Source organism: Hypanus sabinus (genome assembly GCF_030144855.1).
Source record: "Hypanus sabinus isolate sHypSab1 chromosome X2 unlocalized genomic scaffold, sHypSab1.hap1 SUPER_X2_unloc_14, whole genome shotgun sequence".
Lineage (NCBI taxonomy): Eukaryota > Metazoa > Chordata > Chondrichthyes > Myliobatiformes > Dasyatidae > Hypanus > Hypanus sabinus.
Window position 1 is genome coordinate 270,294 of NW_026778984.1, and position 12,527 is coordinate 282,820.

General features: G+C 48.7%; 1 pseudogene; it reads right to left on the reverse strand.

Annotated features, from left to right (window-relative positions):
• Positions 1–981: 981 nt before the first annotated feature.
• LOC132385748 (gastrula zinc finger protein XlCGF8.2DB-like) lies at positions 982–8,037 on the reverse strand (annotated as a pseudogene).
• Positions 8,038–12,527: the final 4,490 nt, after the last annotated feature.

Here is a 12,527-nt window from a genome sequence, read left to right on the forward strand (position 1 = left end):
TGTACCAGTCCTTGCAGGTGGTTAAGCATGAAGTCATACGCCTCCTGGTGGACATCGGGTTGTACAACAGCGACGTTTTCAGATTCATCCTCTCCAGCTCAACATTTCCAAAGTTGTTCCAAAGAGTCTCCTGGATTAGGCTTCTGATCTCCTTCAGTTTCAACTCACACTCATTTGCCGTCTTTGCCAGGTCGGCTTTTTGCTGTTCAGTGAACACGGCTACTATCTCTGCGTTCAGCTCCGCCTCCCGTTCCGCAATGAATCCGGCCTCCACATCATCATTGGGTTCCATGACTTTCTCGGCTTCTGTTGTGAGTTTATTGAAACTGACTCTGAGATCCTCTTCAGACATGTTTTGATCGACCCTGGTAATACTGTTGGCCAGACGAGAAAGTAATCATTTTGCTGTCGTTCGCTTTACCTCGAGTTGTTCAACTGATTTCCCAATAGCCTGATCAGCCATGTTTGATTCCGCCTACAGGCTGTTCACAGGTGAAAGGGCAAGTACAACTTTTTAATGGTGCTTTGATGTTGTTTTATCTTAATATAATTTTCTTCCTTTTTAAGGATTCCAAGTTATTGCTCCTACTGCTCCAGCTCAAGGCTCCCAGATTTCTGTTTCCTGGTCCTCCAGTTTCCCGGTCAAAAAGGTTTTTTTCCGCCACTGTCAAGCAGCATTTTCACTGTAAAGCAGTGTTTTCACCGTCAACACACACAAAACGCTGGTGGAACGCAGCAGGCCTGGCAGCAACTATAAGGAGAAGCGTTGTGTGTGTTGCTTAAATTTCCAGCATCTGGGGATTTCCTCGAGTTTGCCTTTTCACTGTCAACCAGTTTTTCACTGTCAAGTCGGAGTTCTTGTTCTGTTGTTTGAACATGTGCAGCCTACCTAAATGCGCCTACCTAAAGGTTTTTAACCGGATTCCACTCAATGACCAAACAACTTTTCCTTATATTTTTCGCAACTGCGGCAGTTTTATAGTTCCGTTTGTACTTAGTCATAAGTCATAAAAAATATCATAAGTAATCAGTCATAAGTTGTAATTAGGTTAAGGTTAAGGTGAAGGTGAAAAACTGGCTGCCTCTCGGATTTTGAAGACGAATTCGGACCTGCACCTCGGTTTCTCTACTGAACCGTTATGGATGGCCTCCGACCGGGCGAACTCTCTCGAAGGTTCGCGAGCTCTTAAGCCCCACGTCATCTCCAAGAAGCGCCTGCGCGCGGTGGGCCCCGTATCGGAGTTACCTCAAACGCAGTGACAGCGGTGCTCTTCTCCATGAAACGGGCTCAAGTTATTTAAAGTTCGGCATCTTACCGCAGATTCCAACGCTGCTCTCGGACTGCCGGCGTGATGATGCAGGGTCCGCCAAACTGTTTCAGGCAGTAGGTTATGTCTGGTCTATCAGTAAATTCTTGTTCTTGCTTTTAACCATATAAATATTATTTTCTTTTGCCTCTGGGTCCCAATGCTTTCTAGCAACTCAAGTTTGACTTGACACTCACCTTACTCCCCACCGCTTCGCCATCTCACCACAATACCACAAGTCATAGGAACTGAAATACTCATTCCGTCCATTGAGTCTTCTCCACCATTCGATCACGACTGTTGGATTATCCCTCTAAACCCCATTCTGCTGCCTTTGCCCCGTCACCTTTGACACTCTTATTAATCAACAACCCACCATTTATTTACTTAAAGCCCATTACTCCGCTGGGTTTAGGACAGCAATGAAGAGGTTCACCAGGATGTTGTCTGGATTAGAGACATGAGCTGCTGTGTAAGGAGAGTTCGGACAAACTTGGGCTGCTTCTCTGACGTGGAGGAGGCTCAGGGTGACCTGATACGGCTTGATAAGATTAAAAGAGATATAGATAGAGTAGATAGCTGCCATTTTAAATATTCGGGTCAAAATACCCGATACCAGACAGCATGCATTTAAGTAGATGAGGGGCCTGTGGAATTTTTTGCCAGTGACGGCACAGATGCCAAGTCATTATTTAAAGCAGAGGTTGATCGGTGCTTGATTAGTAAAGGCATCAAAGGTCATGGGGAGAGGGCAGGGAATGGGGTTGAGAAGGGAAATAAAAGACATTCGGACAGACTCATTTAGGGGCTCTTGTCTGGCACGGAGCAGTGGGGCTGAACACCGGTTCGTTTTCCACTCTCGGACCTTCACTGAGACCATTTCCCATCAGTACATGTTTTACCAACAGTACATTTCAATGTTCAAGTTCAATGTAAATTCGTTATCAAAACGTGTTAAGCAGAAGTTATCGAACAATTCCTTTTCTTGTTGGCAAGGTAACTCAATGCTCACCCCCAGCCTGGGGGAGGGAATGGGACCAATTCCAGAGGGGGAGGGTTGGGTGAGTGTGAGACTTTGTGAAGGAGTCCTAACTCCATCCTCCTCATTCCCCTTCCCCTTCTCACTCCCCTCCCTCCCACTCCACTGATGTGTTTGTGAGAGACAGAGAGACCTGTGTGCCCAGTCACATTCCGTTAGTGATGTGCTGTCCCTACTCACACTCCTCACTCCTCTGTACACAGCAATCCTCACAAGCTCAAATGATCCAAAAATCTTATCCCCTCCCTCCTGAACCAACTCTTTAGCAACGTGTTAAACTGTATAATCTTCTGATCCCTGCCACATCACACTGATGGCAGTCCTGAAATCACTGGCCTGGAGGAGCTGCCCTTTCAATTAGCAACTCACTCCCTCAACTCCCTTTACAGAACCTCGTTACTCTACCAGACCATATCATTGTTACCCACATGGACCACGACCTTCACTGTCCACCCTCCTGAGGAATGCTGAGCACTCAACCTGAGATGACCCAGATGCCAGCATGCAGGAGGGAACACACCATCCTGGAATTTCATTCTCACCTACAGTACATCCTGTCAGTTCCCTGAGCTAACAAGCCACGTATCAACACAGCTCGCCTCTTCTCCTCCCTTCCCTTCTCAGTCTCAGAGCCATGCTCAGTGCCAGAGACCCTATTGCTGTGACTTTTCTTTGCCAGGTCATCCCACCATCCCCGACTGTACCTAAAGTGATACCTGTGTTGTTCAGAGGGATGGGCACAGGGGGAAACAGAGAGTCCAGTTTCTTCCTCACTGTCACCCAGTTCCCTGTGCCGTGCACCTTGGGTGCAAATACCTCTCAAATGTCCTACCTATCACCCCTTCAGCCTCCTGAATGATCTGGAGTTCATCCAGTTCCAGCTGCAACTCCGTAATGTGGATTGTTCGGAGCTGAAGCTGGATGCCCTTCTCACAGGTGTAGTTATCAGGGACACAGGAGGGTCCCCGGCCTTCCCACATCCCACAAAGCAGCTTTCCAGCACCCTGCCTGTCATCTCCACTGTTTCAACTAAGAAAATGTAAAGGGGCAAAAATAATTCTACCTCCATCATGATTTTGCCTTCTCTGACTGACTGCTCTCCCCACTGAATTAAAGAATTAAAGCCTCAAAGTCTCCGCTCCAACTCTGTCCACTCCATCAGTGACCGCTCCACTTGCTCCTGCTAATAAAGGTTTCCTTGATAATCCATCCTGACTGTGGAGTGGCCACTGTTGAAAGCTCAAAAATAACCTGCCCTGAACCACTGCCTTTAATACACCATTGGTGAACCTGAGTGAATTGCGTCCTCTCAAGCTTCTGATCTCTCCAATTCACGTTGGGTCAAAGCTCGGTACGGGGACACAAGGATGAATGACTGATTGAAACCCATCCCAGTCAGAGCAGGTGACCACCCTCACCACAGTGTGAACCCACCACTGTCTCTGCAGTGTGGATCAGTGTGTGAATGCCTTCCCACAGTCTGAGCAGGTGACCACCCTCCCCACAGTGTGAACCCACCACTGTCTCTGCAGTGTGGATCAGTGTGTGAATGCCTTCCCACAGTCTGAGCAGGTGAATACCCTCACCACATTGTGAACCCACCACTGTCTCTGCAGTGTGGATCAGTGTGTGAATGCCTTCCCACACTCTGAGCAGTTGATGTTCAGTCAGTTGAGATGTCTGAGCGAATTCATTCCCACAATCAGAACAGGTGACTGGCATCGCCCAGTGTGAACTCGCTGATGGACTTTGAAGCCTGATGACCGAGTGAATCCCTTTCCACAATCTGAGCAGGTGAACGGTTTCTCCCCAGTGTGAGTTCGGCAGTGCCTCACCAGGTTGGATGACGCAGTGAACCCCTTCCCACATTCACAGCACGTGAATGGCTTCTCCCCAGTGTGAATTCAGCAGTGCTTCACAAGGGAGTATGAATCAGCGAATCCCTTCCTACATTCAGAGCAGCTGAACGGTTTCTCCCCAGTGTGAATTCGCTGATGTACATTCAGATGAGACGACTGAGTGAATCCCTTCCCACATTCAGAGCATGTGAATGGCTTCTCCCCAGTGTAAATTCGGCAGTGCTTCACAAGGTGGGATGAGTCAGTGAATCCCTTCCCACATTCAGAGCATGTGAATGGCTTCTCCCCAGTGTGAATTCGGCAGTGCTTCACAAGGTGGGATGAGTCAGTGAATCCCTTCCCACATTCACAGCACGTGAATGGCTTCTCCCCAGTGTGAATACGGCAGTGCTTCACAAGGGAGAATGAATCAGTGAATCCCTTCCCACATTCAGAGCATGTGAATGGCTTCTCCCCAGTGTGAATTCGGCAGTGCTTCACAAGGTGGGATGAATCAGTGAATCCCTTCCCACATTCAGAGCAGCTGAACGGTTTCTCCCCAGTGTGAATTCGCTGATGTACTTTCAGATGAGTTGATTGGGTGAACCCCTTGCCACATTGAAAGCAGCTGAACGGTTTCTCCCCAGTGTGAACTCGCTGATGTTCAGTCAGTTGAGATGACCGAGCAAATCCTTTCCCACATTCAGAGCAAGTGAACGGCCTCTCCCCAGTGTGAACTCGGTAGTGTCTCACAAGTTTGGATGAGTCACTGAATCCCTTCCCACATTCAGAGCAAGTGAATGGCCTCTCCCCGGTGTGAACTCACTGGCGTGTCTGTGGGTAGGCTGTGAGTGAATCCCCTCCCTCACACAGAGCAGGTGAATGGCCTCTCCCCACTGTGAACTCACTGGCGTGTCTGCGGGTAGGCTGTGAGTGAATCCCCTCCCTCACACAGAGCAGGTGAATGGCCTCTCCCCACTGTGAACTCACTGGCGTGTCTGTGGGTAGGCTGTGAGTGAATCCCCTCCCTCACACAGAGCAGGTGGACGGCCTCTCCCCACTGTGAACTCACTGGCGTGTCTGTGGGTAGGCTGTGAGTGAATCCCCTCCCTCACACAGAGCAGGTGGACGGCCTCTCCCCACTGTGAACTCACTGGCGTGTCTGTGGGTAGGCTGTGAGTGAATCCCCTCCCTCACACAGAGCAGGTGAATGGCCTCTCCCCACTGTGAACTCACTGGCGTGTCTGCGGGTAGGCTGTGAGTGAATCCCTTCCCACACTGAGAGAAGGAGAATGATATCTCACTGCGATCAATCATCTGGCAATTCAGACAGTCAGATGTTTGAATCCCTTCTACAATCAATGCAGTTGAAGAACTGATCTCCAGTGAGCAAATGCTGGTGTGTTCTCAGCTCCCGGTTCCAGTGGATAACACTGAGTTACAACAGAAAACTTCATTTCAGACACAAAACACATTTCCAGCTGGGATGAGATAATTCTTCATCTCCAAGGATTGACAATAGATGTGTCGGTCTTGCAAAGAAAATATTTGGCCAATCCTTATATATCCATAAATAGACAGCCCATGCACAAGTGTTCTGCCATTTCAAACCTGTAAAAATATTTGAAAGGACATCAATAGGTGAAGGACAGTTTTTCAGGTGAGATTTTAGTCTGTGGTGAGAACATAAGGAAAAGGAGTAGGAGAACATCATCTGGCCCGTCTCCACCAACCTGCCTTTTCCCCATCGCCCTTCATTCCCCTTCTTTGCAAACATCTATCCAACCTCGTCTCAAATGCATTTACTGAGGTAGCCTCCACTGCTTCATTGGGCAGAGAAATCTATAGATTCCCAACTCTTGGGGGAAATCTTCATCTCCATCCCAAATGCCCCGAATGTTAAAGTGATGTCCTCTAGTTCTACTCTCAACTACCAGTGGAAACAACTTTTCTACCTCTACCTTAACTATCTGAATCATAATTTTGCATGTTTCTATAAGATCATCTCTCAATGTGAGCTCTGGCATCAGAATATCACCCAGTTCATCTCATGTTGAGATATACCACAGGTGACTGTGGGAAGCAGATGGAGTTCAACCTGGTGGTTCATTTCGGTAGGTCCAATTTGAAGACAGAATACAATATTAATGATAGGACTCTTGGCAGTTTGGAGGAGCAGCGAGATCGTGGGATCTATGTCAATAGTTCATGCAAAGCTGCTACGCAGCTGGACAATGTTTTTAAGAAGGCCTTCATCAGACATGGGACTGAGTTCAAAAGTGGTGAGGTACTACTACAGATATAAAAGGCCTTCGTTAGGCCCTACTTTTAGCACTGTGTTCAATTCTGATCACCTCACAACAGGAAAAAACACTCTAAATAGGGTGCAGAGGAGTTTGACAAGGATGTTGCTTGGATTGGAGAGCACGCCTTACAAGAGTAGGCTGAGTAAACTTTGGAGCGATGGAAGATGAGAGGTGACCTGAGAGAGTTGTATAAGATGATGAGAGGCATTGATCGTGTGGATAGCCAGAGGTTTCTCCCCAGGGCTGAACGAGCCAACATGAGGGGGCATAGTTTTAAGGTGCTTGGAAGTAGGTACAAGGGGGATACCAGAGATAAGCTTTTTTTTTCACTCTCTTTTCACACAGAGAGTGGCAGGTACATGGAATGCACCGCCAGCGACGGTGGAAAAGGTGGATACAATAAGGGTCTTTTCAGACACTGTTCGGTAGGTACGTGCAATGCACTGCCAGCGACGGTGGTAAAGGTGGATACAATAAGGGTCTTTTCAGACACTGTTCAGTAGGTACGTGGAGCTGGGAATAATAGAGGGATATTTGGTAGTGAAACTCTTGGCAGATTCTAGAGTAGGTTATATGGTCGGCATGAGGTTGTCATCCGAAGGGCCTGTAATGAATTGCAGACTTATGTTTCTGTGTTTATATGTGAACTCCCCATCTTCTAACAAGGCATGGATCAAGCCTCCTGACTGACCAACAAAATCTCTGACTGTATTCCTGTCTGTATGAGAAAGGGCTCTACTTCTGCCTTCAATCAACCTATGACTTGGCTCAGTCTGTCTCTGTCCTTTGGTATTATTTCAAGTTCATGTTCCACAACACGACAAAGTGAACTTGTTACTACATGTCTGATCCTGGAGATTTTCTAATTACTGGGATCCCCTCCCCCCAGCTGAGTGACAGTGATGAACCCATCGATGGCAATGCCAATGACTATGAAGGGGTGGGCAGTAGTTACTCTCATTGGAGTGTGGCAATTTTGTGATGTGAAAGCTACAGGTCACCTGTCATCGAGGACAAAGGTGTTTCATATCGTTATTTACCCAGAGAGAACTAAAGCTGACCGGAGGATTTTTTTTATGCTATACAATAGTAATTGACATTCTCACCGACTGGGAGGTAGACTCTTTATCTGAGAGTAACCGGACACTATATTTTTGTTCCGAGGTTCTGATCCTCGGATTTACATGGCTGGAAGTCGCTGCGTTAGGGACAATCTCTATGGGGACAACGCTGGCCTGTCAACCATGGCTGCCTCCTTACCCAGAAGACAGCACGGCGGAGAAACCTGTCCATCAGCCATCCAAGGACCCAGCGATGCGCATGCGCCGGAGAAATGGCGGCGCCGCCAGCTCTCAACCGCCGTAAACTCCCCGTGACTCGGGTAAATCGTGGGACTGAGAGAGACGGAAAGGACCGGGATTGTCCTGAGGTGCGGGACCAGTGTGGACGGAGCTCATGGTAATTTTCCTTTAATCGCGGTTCAGACGCCGGTGATTAAGCTCCTACCTGCGTCCGATCCCCGAGAGCCTCTCGTCTGCTGAGCGCATGCGCAATGTTCACGATTGGCTGTGCCGCCCACGCATGCGCATTGGTTTAAACAGGATTAAAAAATCTGCAGACGCGGAAATCCAAAGCAACACGTGGAGGAACTCAGTGGGGCAGAAAGCAACTATGGAGAGGAGAGAACAGTCGGCGTTTCAGACCCACACCCTTCTTCAGGACTGGAAAGTCAGTATGTGGGGGGAGATGAAGTGATAGGGCAAACCGGGAGACCGGGAGAGTAAAGAGCTGAGAAGTTAATGAGTCAGAGAGATAAAGGGCTGGAGAATAATAATATTTTATTGATCCTGAGTGGGAAATTCATTTCGTTACAGCAGCAACATTTAGAAATACACTTAACAGTGTGCAGACTTTACTAATAAGAAAGTAGAGAATAATAATATACACAGTAATACTGTACCAATGTGCAATAATATTGCATGAAATAATAATGCAGGGATTATTGAACTAAGATGTGTGTTCACCTATCTCAGAAAGATGAACTCTTGCAGTTGGTAAGAAACAATTTCTGTAACTATGCTTGAGACGGCGGGGATGAGTGAGTCTGTTAGAAAGAGGGATGGGGAATCTGCTGCCTGTCGGGTAGGTGATGGAGAGGATATGACAGATTGTCCATAATCGGTAAGTTTATCAAAGAATGGATCCATGTCTCCTGATGAGTTTACTTTGTCTTTTTGCACCGATGCTGCTCCCCCAACAGAAAGCAGCAAAGAAGACTGCACTCGCTACAACAGACTGGTAAAAGATCTGCACCAACCTGCCTCACACATTCAAGCATCTCGGCTTCCTTAGAAGACAAAGTCTACTCATCCCCTTCTTGAAAACAACCTTTCTGTTGGTTTTTCAGTCATGTCTTTACCCGAGGTGAACACCCAACTAATTGTCCTCCACCACAGTGACCTCTGCTCCCAGAATGTGTGCAGGACTCGTCACTGTCCTCTTCCTCCTAAAATCAATCACCATTTCCCTGGTTTCGGCCACATTCAGGAGCAGGTGATTCCTCCTCACTATTCCACAATCCTGTCCACCAGTCCTCTGTACCCCGACTCCTGCCCATCTCTAATGCACCCAACTACCGCAGAGTCATCAGAGAACTTCTGCAAGTGGCCAGACTCAGAGTTGTACTGAAAGTCTGAGGCGCACAGTGTGAACGGAAACGGAGACAGGACAGTCCCTTGTGGGGCTTCAGAGACACTCACCTCCACTTCAGGCACAGAACTACCGAGCGGTACAAACTGGGGTCTGTCTGCCAGGAAGGCAGTGATCCAGGAGAGAGTGAATTTGTCTACACCCATTCTTTGCAATTTCTTGCTCAGAAGACGCGGATAGATTACACTGAAGGCACTAGAGCGATTTAAAGTGATGATTCTCACAATGCCACCAGCATCATTCCAGTGGGAGTGAGCTCACTGCAACAGGTGGATGACAGAACACAGAAGCAAAGAAAACCTGCAGCACAACACTGAGCCCAACATGTCCTTATCGTAGAACTGCCTCGGCTTGCCCATAGCTCCATGTACCTATCCAGGAGTCTCTGAAAAGACCCTATCGTTTCCACCTCCACCACGGTCGCCGGCAGCCCATTCCACGCACTCAGCACTCTCTGCGTAAAAAACACAGGCCACTGACATCTCCTCTGTATCTACTTACAAGCACCTTCAGTATACCTCCATTCGTGCTCGCCAGTTCAGCCCTGGGAAAAAGCCTCTGACTATCCACATGATCAATGCCTCTCATTATCTTGTACACCTCCATCAGGTCACCTCTCATCCTCCGTCGCTCCAAGGAGAAAAGCCAGGTTCACTCAACCGATTCTCATAAGGCATGCTCCCCAATCCAGGCAACATCCTTGTAAATCTCCTCTGCACCCTTTCTATGGTTTTCACATCCTTCCTGTAGTGAGGCGACCAGAAATAAGCAGAGTAATCAGAATGAGGTCTGACCAGGGTCATATATAGGTGCAACATTACCTCTCAGCTCTTAAACCCATGCACCGCGTGCCTTCTTTACCACAAATACAATTTGTGTAGCAGCTTTGAGTGTCCTGTGAACCCGGACCCCAAGATCCCTCTGATCCTCCACACTGCCTAGAGTCTTACCATTAATACTACGTTCTGCTATCATATTTGACCTACCAGATGAACTACCTCACACTTCTCTGGGTTGAACTCCATCTGCCTCTTCTCAGCCCAGTTTTGCATCCGATCAATGTCCCGTTGTAGCCTGTGACATTCCTGGGCGATCTCTACTCTCTTTCTTGGAAAAGGGAACAGCATCTGCATCCCTCCAATCGTCTGAAACGTCTCCCGTCCTCATTGATGATGCAAAGATCATCGCCGGAGGCTCAGCAATCTCCTCCCTCACTTCCCACAGTGTCCTGGGGTACATCCCATTGGGTGTCGGTGACTTATCCAACAGATGCTTTCCAAAAGCTCCAGCACATGGGATTGTCCACTCCTGACACACAGTAATCCAGAATGTCTCACAGAACACAGAAAAAAACGGCGAAACGTAGGAGCTGCAGCAACAAGCTGTCACAAGCGCAGCACCATCTTAGAATGTAAGTAGCCTGGAGTGTCCCGTCTGACAGTGACCGCAGGTCAGGGTAGGAGACAGCCGGAGAGACTACATCTGCTGACCCGTCTGACAGTGACTGGTCAGGGTAGGAGACAGCCGGAGAGACTACATCTGCTGACGCGTCTGACAGTGACTGGTCAGGGTAGGAGAGAGCCGGAGAGACTACATCTGCTGTCCCGTCTGACAGTGACTGCAGGTCAGGGTAGGAGACAGCCGGAGAGACTACATCTGCTGACCCGTCTGACAGTGACTGGTCAGGGTAGGAGACAGCCGGAGAGACTACATCTGCTGACCCGTCTGACAGTGACTGGTCAGGGTAGGAGACAGCCGGAGAGACTACATCTGCTGATCCTGTCAGTATCAGCCCCAGGACACTGAAGGCCTGTGTGAGCCTGCTCTCTGGTACTTTGTCTCACCTTTACAATCTGAGACTGAGTCGAGAAAAGATACCGGTGCTGTGGAAGACTTCCTGTTTGGTTCCTTTGCTCAACAAGGCGACTCCATCTGAACTTAATAACGACAGACTAACTGCCCTCACATCTCCTGTGATGACGGTGACCGAGAGGCTGGTTCTGACTTATCCTGGACGCTCTAAAGTTTGCCTACCAACCTCATGAGGGTGTGGATACATAATCTACCTGTTGCAGCGAGCTCACTCACATTGGTATTGTGAGAATCGCTTTTTTTTAATTTCGCCAGTGCCTTCAATACAATCCAGTCGCGTCTTCAGTGCAACAACCTGCAAAGGATGGGCGTGGACAAACTCACTCACTCCTAGATTACTGCCTTCCTGACAGACTGATGCACCATCAATAACTCACTCTGAGACGCAAGGCGAGATATCGGCTTTTATTGATTGGAAGAAGGAACAAGCAGTGAGTGACCACCATACTACATCCTGGAGACTGAGAGGCCGGGCTCAGGCCTTGATCGCCTTTATCCAGGGGTCTGTGGGAGAAGCCACAGGAGCAGTCGGCAGGGGGCGTGTCCAGACAGGTATATGTAGTTCACCACACAGACAGACCCCAGTTTGCACTGCAAGTGGTTCTCTGCCGGAAGTGGTGATGAGTGGTACTGGAGACCCACAAAGAACTGTCCAGTCCACGTTTCTGTTCACACTATTATCTCACCTCCCCTCACATTCTTTCTCCCTCCCTTCCGTTCCAGTCCTGAAGAAGGGTCTCGGTCTGAAACGCCGACTGTTCTCTCCTCTCCATAGTTGCTGCAGGCCCCTCTGATTTTCCTCCAGCATTTCCCGTCTGTTGCTTTGGATTTCTCACATCTTAAGTTTTTCTCCTGTTTACTCGCATGCGCATGCGCGGAGGTCGCAGGTCATCCCGAATATCGCGCATGCGCTCAGTAGGCGAGAGGCACACAAGGACCGGTCGCGGGTAGAAGGGTCTCAGGGGGGGAAGTAATCTCCGGTGTCTGAGACACGATTGAAGGGTTATTACTGTGAGATCCTGCCGCACTGGTCCTGCACTCCAGGACAGCCCCGGTCCGTTCCCTCTTTCTCAGCCCCCGATCCGTACCCGAGCCCCGGGAAGTTTTCAGCTGACGAGCGCTGCAGCCGCCGCCATCTCTGCGGCGCATGCGCATCGTAGATTTTTCGGTGCCTGATAGATAGGTTTCTCGTTCGTGCGGCCTTCTGGGTAAAGAGGCAGCCATGCGTGACTCTGCCAGCGTTGTCCCGGTTCAGTCGAGGAATTGTGAGCGAATATCTCTCTCAAACACTGCCGAGGTCCAGCTGTATAAATGCAAGGATTAGAAACTCGAAGCAAAAATATATTTCCGAGTTAATCTTGGATGAAAAATCTACCTTCCAATCAGTAAAAATTTCATTTAATGCTGTATGGCAAAAAAAAATCCTTCGGTCAGATTTAGTTCTCTCTGGGTAAAG